The sequence below is a fragment of the Rhinoderma darwinii genome, chromosome 7, assembly GCF_050947455.1.
Source record: "Rhinoderma darwinii isolate aRhiDar2 chromosome 7, aRhiDar2.hap1, whole genome shotgun sequence".
In the NCBI taxonomy this organism is placed as follows: Eukaryota; Metazoa; Chordata; class Amphibia; order Anura; family Rhinodermatidae; genus Rhinoderma; species Rhinoderma darwinii.
Genome location: NC_134693.1, coordinates 17,936,350 through 17,943,397, shown reverse-complemented (window position 1 = coordinate 17,943,397; position 7,048 = coordinate 17,936,350).

Here is a 7,048-nt window from a genome sequence, read left to right as displayed (position 1 = left end):
AAACCGGGAGAAACGAATTGATAAATCAGAAATTCGCAACATGACGTTGATTAATTGCGCTAAATTTTGATTTTAAGTATTTTTCAATTAATTGCCCAGCCCTAGCTCTTGACGTCACTCACTTTGTTCCCTATGTTTTATTACTCCTTTCCTAGGTTTTTCTGCCCATCATCCATGATAATGAATTCTAAGTGACCCCCAATTCTAGTAGAGGTGGCCCCCTTGACTACTGGACGCAATAGCGGCTGCTATGCCTGCTGTCCAACATAGGCGCTATATGGCCATGTTATGTGTGCACAACTTAATACTGTTATATGTCACTGTATGGCTGGATTATTTAGGCGCAATGGTAGTATGGTAGAATTATGCTCCAATTTAAAGGGGATGATGTGTCCCACATGTTTTGCTCAGGGTTCTCTGCACATCTGACTTACTACAAGTAAATGGCCACTTTTCACCACTATGTTATTTTTAGGTTCTATAGTAGTCAGAGCTCCATTTTCTGATACAGCGCTCTATATCCCGTTTACACTAAGGGTATGTTCACACTACAGCGTCCGTAACGGCCGAAATTACGGGGCTGTTTTCTCCTGAAACGGCATGTGCAGGCGCTTCAATGCCGCGTCCATTACGGACGTAATTGGCGCTGCTTTTCATTGGAGTCAATGAATAACGGCTCCAATTACGCCCCAAGAAGTGACACGTCACTTCTTTGACGCGGGAGTCTATTACGCGCTGTCTTTTGACAGCGGCGCGTAAATATACGCCTCGTGTGAACAGACAAACGTCAGCCCATTGCTTTCAATGGGCAGATGTTTGTCAACGCATTCAAGCCGTAATTTCGGACGTAATTCGGGGGTTAATACGCCCGATTTACGTCCGTAATTAGTGTGCGTGAACATACCCTTACTGTAAAATGATAAACTCCCGGCTGCTGCCACTAGGGGTAGTCTAGGATACTGAACTCAATAATAACACAGTAGGCAGTAAGCTCCTAAGCTCCCCCTAGTGGTGACTGCAATCAGTCTGAATTTTATCATTTAACTCTATGTCCATGCAGAGGATTTGAAGCTCTGTATCTGATCTCAGGCTGCTTTAAAGAAAAAAATAAGAAATTAATCAACACAGAATTTATTACCTATTTAGGATTTTTTTTTAAAAATGGTGTTCAACGGTGGACGACAGTATTTACACCATAAAACAATGGGGGAGATTTACTAAGAAAAAAATCACCTGAATGTTGGCACAACTTGGCTCCAAAAAGTGGCATACAGTGACACTTTTTGCACCTTCCAGGACAGTTTTGAAAAGTGTCTGGAAAAAAGTAGACACTTTTTACTAATCTAAGACAACCCCATGAAAGTGATTCCTTCTTTATATTTGGGCTGCTTAACATGAGAAGTTCTAATAATTCCTCTTTTTCTCAATCCCTGATTTCAGCGGTCTGTCACTTATGTGGTAATGTGAACCCTTTTATGAGAACTTACATTGAGGGTGAGTCTGACGTGTTCATGATCTGCCGCTAGCTTCCCCCACTTTCTGCTGATTGACAGATGTCACCCTATGCATAGTAAGAGGGAGACATCTGTCAATCAACAAAGAGTAGGAGGAGCTAGCAGAGAGTGGGCAGCACTAGCTAAGAGTGGGTGTAGCTAGTGAAGAGTGGGCGGTGCTAGTGGCATGTCAAAATAGTTCTGAATTGAGTTCTGAATGTTAGTTCTCATAGAAGGGTTGACATTAGCACATAAGGGACTGACCGCTGAGTGGGGGCATCCTATCATGGATGACTGGTTCCCTTTAAAGATTTGTATCAGATAAATGGAGCTCTGGCTACAATAAAAAAATATATTATAAAATTAATCAAAACAGAATTTTGTGTGGACATTGGATTTAAGCCTTGTTCATACAGACATGCATTGATGGCGAATTTAGCAAATAATATCCTCTTTGCATATTTATCCTGAATATTATGAGATTGTCACTTGATTATCTGCTTGTCCGCAGCAGTGTCACAGTCTTGTCTCCCTAGCTTGTCACTTATTTCATTAAAGGGCAAATAAACTTTTAAAAAACCTTTTGACATGTCATCAGTGGCGGATCCCCATAGGTCCCTTAGGGACCAGAGGCTTTGTCAAATTTTTGCCGTGAATCTGCCACAAAACTGAAGGCCCCTGGAATCAATTGTATTCACGTGCAAATGACACGGATAGAATTGACATCGCTGGCAAGGGAACCGTCGGTTCTCTTCCCCGCCATTCGGCCTGTTTTTTTTATGCAGGCCTGCGTCGTTCCACTGGATGTGACCTGGTCAGAAGCGACTAGGCCTGCATCATCGGAGAAGAGGATGGCGCTGGAACGGAGACAGATAAGTGTGGCACTAAATACAGGGGGTGGCACATCTACAGGGGGGCTGTGTGTCTCCTTCTACAGGGGGCTGTGTGGCTCCTTCTACAGGGGGCTGTGTGGTGCTATCTACAAGTGGGTGAAACTATCTACAGGGGGCGGCGCTATCTCCAAGAGGGGGGTGTGGCACTATTCATAGGGGATGTGTGGCACTATTTACAGGGGGGCTGTATGGCCACTACCTCCAGGGGGCCTGTGTGTAATGCTAACTACAGGGGAGCTGTGTGGTGCTATCTATAGGGGGGCTGTGTGTAATGCTATCTACAGGGGGGTCTGTGTGGGGATTTCTACAGGGGATCTGTGTGGCAATATCTACAGGGGGTCTGTGGCGCTATCTATAGGGGCAGTGGTGTAATGAGGGATACTTTCATTGATGCCTATAATTGGTGTATATAACGGTCGTCTATTTTATTGCTGGACTTGTAATATTATAGTATTTAAAAAAGTAATTAAAACAAATTTAAAATAAGTTTTCTTATTCTCTTGTTTAGTTGCTATATTAGCGCTTACTGGGGGTATTACTTTTGGTCATCAGATCGCCCACCATTGATGGAGACTTGCCCTGCTCCCTAACTGCCCCGCTCAGGAGCTGCCAAGACTTAGGGTATGTTAGTGTCCGTAACAGCTGAAATTACGGGGCTGTTTTCAGGAGAAAACAGCTCCGTAATTTCAGCCGTAATGGCATGTTGAGGCGCTATTTCGCTGCATTCATTACGGACGTAAATGGAGCTGTTTTTCCATGGAGTCAATGGAAAACGGCTCCATTTACGTCTGAAGAATTGACAGGCACTTCTTTGACGCGGGCGTCTTTTTTACGCCCCGCCTTTTGACAGCAGGGCGTAAAAAAAATGACCGTGTGCACAGAACATCGTAAGACCCATTCTAATGAATGGGCAGATGTTTGCCAACGCTATCGAGGCGCATTTTCGGACGTAAATCGAGGCGTAAAACGCCCGAATTACGTCCGTAAATAAGCCGTGTGAACATACCCTTAGAGGGAACATTGCTTGTCAGGAGGATGTGTCCCTGCATAGTGTGATACTGTCAGCGATGGTTGGAGACTGTCAGTATGTAGGGACACAGCCCCTTGACAAGGGGAATCGTAACACCCATTTGTCAATGCTCGCTCAGAAAGGTAGTGTTAACAATAGTTACGGCGCGGCAGAGCGGCGGTAGAGAAGGGGGGCCCAAATGTAGGTAACAGCCCAGGGCCTATAGTCTACTTAATCCGCCACTGCATGTCATAGTGACATGTCAGAAGGTTTGATCGGTGGATGATGAAAAGCGGCTCTGCCACATCGTTTCTGATCGGCATTCCTCGGAAGGCTGAGCGAGCGGTGTACGGACTCATAGACTTTCTATTGAACCTGTACATCGCTGCGAGGAAAGCCGGTCAGAAACTAATCGGCACAGCGCTCACCCGAGCGCTTCTGCCGCTTAGTTTTAGTGATCGGTGGGGGTCTCAGTGCTCGATTCCCCACCGATCAAAACTTTTGACATGTCACTATGACACGTCGAAAGTTTTTTAAAAGTTTAGTTACCCTTTAAGGCCCCATGCAAACGACCGTATTTTTCATCTGTAATTATGGACCCATTCATTTCTAAGGGTTTACGGACACCTTTCCATGTTTTTACAGGTGGGTGTCTGTGCTGTAGCAATGATAGAACATGTCCTTTTTTTGTGTAATTACGGCACAGACTCCCCATGGAAGTCCATGGGCCATTACGAACGGCAACAAATGTGTATCCGTAGCTGTCCATAATTACGGAAGCATTGCTATGCGACGCCAGGGGATTACTCAAGATTCCTCCCTGTTTTTTTGCGGATCCGTAACTACGGATGCTTTACGGATGCATTACGGACCGTATTTACGGACACCCTTCCGTATATGCGCATGATATGCGGAGGACTTATAGATGACTACAGATCCGTATTTATGGACTGTATTTACGGATGGAGGTGTGCATGGGGCCTAAACATGAGGACACGTCGCTCGGACCACAACGCAAACATGTAGCTAAATTCTTTGCTGCCAGTCCAGACAATCTGCCTTAAGTCTCATGCACACGACCGTAGCCATGCTCATGGCCGTAATTTTCGGGTCGGCCGGCAGCGGACTGTCAGCCGCGAGCCGCCCGCAAATCGCGGGCCATGCACAAGGCCGCAGACATTATTTTCAATGAGCCCGGACCGCAGAACACGGCCGTAGTAAGACATGCCCGTTCTTTCTGCGGTCCGGGCTCTTGGGCCATGCACGGACCGTAAAAACTACGGTCGTGTGCATGGCCCCATAGAAATTAATGGGGCCGCAATTCTCCCCTGGATTTTCGGGGGAATTTCGGCCGCAAAAGCACGTTCGCGTGCATGAGGCCTTATAGCTCCAGTAAGCACACAATGGTAAGACACTGATACAAATGCGTCCTACAGATGAACTTGTGTGTCCAAGCCTAAACATTTGCCTTTCAAAGGAATCAACTGATGTATCACTGCACAACTGCTGAAACCTCTGAGTGTGGATCAGGCCATTAACATAATCTCTTCGGCAGTCCTACTATGCAAGACTTTTCTCTCTTTTGTAGGACAACATTTAGGTAACGGGACCCCACCTACCATGTGCCATGTATAATACTGGTGTCCTGATTTGTCAGAATGGCCTTTGCACCCCTGTAGCTATGTCCCTGCCCACTGATATTATCTTGGACATCAGAAAATGGGTAAAAGTGGAATTCCCATATAATTACCGAGGTCACCTGCTAAATGTTGCACTTTAGATACTCCTATGGGCGTTACGGTTTATTTCATTTTATCCTACATTTATACATACATACATACATACATACATACATACATACATACATACATACATACATACATACATACGTACATATACTCACAATGTATAAAGGATTATACATTGTACATTTATCAATGCAATTATAGCAGTTTTCTGGCCTTCCGGGTTCACCAATGGAGTGCTTGTCATCAATAAGTCTAGAATGGTATAATTGTGGTGCAAGACTCTCATCATTGCAGATGATTGTATAAGTTTTACACCACGACACAAGGGGGCAGATTTACTATTGGTGTTGCGCCAGAATTAAGAAGTAGCACCTTCTTTTTGGCGCAAAACATATTAGACAAATTTCTAAATGAAATGTCCCAAAATTAACAGATGATTTCAACTTGTCCGCCAAGGGGGCTTAGCTTATCGGAAAAAGAAAGTGGTACTAAATGAAGCAAAAAAAGTGGTCTCTAGGGTAAGCCAACTAAGAGGTGCTATAAAGTGAGATATGTGTCTAAAGGTGCGCCAAATCTACATCCACCATAAGCCATTGTGATAAATTTGGCGCATCTAGTCTAATTCCAAGCTGTGTACATTTAAAGAATATTCCCAAAATCATAAATTATCACCTATCGAAAGGATAGGTGCTCATTTTCTGACTGCTGGGGGATTCACAGCTGGGACCCCCACTGATCGTAAGAACGGGGGTCCCGAACTCCCAGATCCTCCTCACTGCTTGACCCCAGTGAGGATAACATTGAATGGAGTGGCGGCCGAGCATGCCCGCTGACGCTCCTTTCAATTTCTATGGGAATTATGAAAATAGTCTAGTACAACCAGTCCCATAGACAGTGAGTGACAGTGAGTGGAGCAGTGGGAGCATTCTTGACCACGGTGCTAATCAAGATCATCCTCATTGTGGGGGGTCTAGTGAGAAGTATATGGGGGTTTGGGACTCCCATTCTGACAATCGTGGGGGTTCTAGCGGTGGGGCCCCCATTGATGAGAAAATGATCACCTATCCTGTGGATAGGTTATAATTTATGATTTGGGGAAAACCCCTTTAAGACAGTATTAGTAAATCTGCCCCAATATGTGCTGGACAATAGCTGGAAAACATGACGGCAGGCAATGAGTCTCTCATAAAACATGAAGAAGCTGATAAGCATCTCCTAGTAATATGAGTCCCTTTAGCTTCTGCAGCAACCCCATCCTCCCGGGAAGCATCCAGCATCTGCTGCCTAGACTGTCCTCCAACTCACACCAGCACTCTACAGTTAATTGTTACTCACCATAAAGACCCGACCCCACCAGGGATCAATAAGTTATTGATGTAGGACAATAACCCCATATTATAAAGCATAAATTATAAATGTTAGCATGAGATTACGAGAGTGCAAGTCAAGGAGTAGAACTTACGCAGGATCATAGAGCGGAAGGAGGGTCCCAAAATCAAATGTTCTTCCATTGACCACCCAACACCACCACCAGAGGTAGAAGAGAGGAACAAGGGAAAAAACTCACAACAGAATCCTTATCAAAATGGAAAAATGTAAAACTTTCGTCTTTCAGAACATGCTGGGAGTTGTATTTACACAACCACTAGACAGCCACAGGTTGCAGACCACAGACCTCAGGCACATGGGGCATGACTAGTTAAATAGTGGCGACACCATAGAGCGGCTGCCATTGGCGTAGCCAACTCCTTGACTTGCACTCTTGAAATCTCATGCTAACATTTATCATTTATGCTTTATAATATAGAGTTATTGTCCGACATCAAGAACTTATTGAAGATATTCATCAGTAGGGTCAGAATATGATATGAGTCGACTCCAAGCTGTTCAAATATCTCTGCTGCA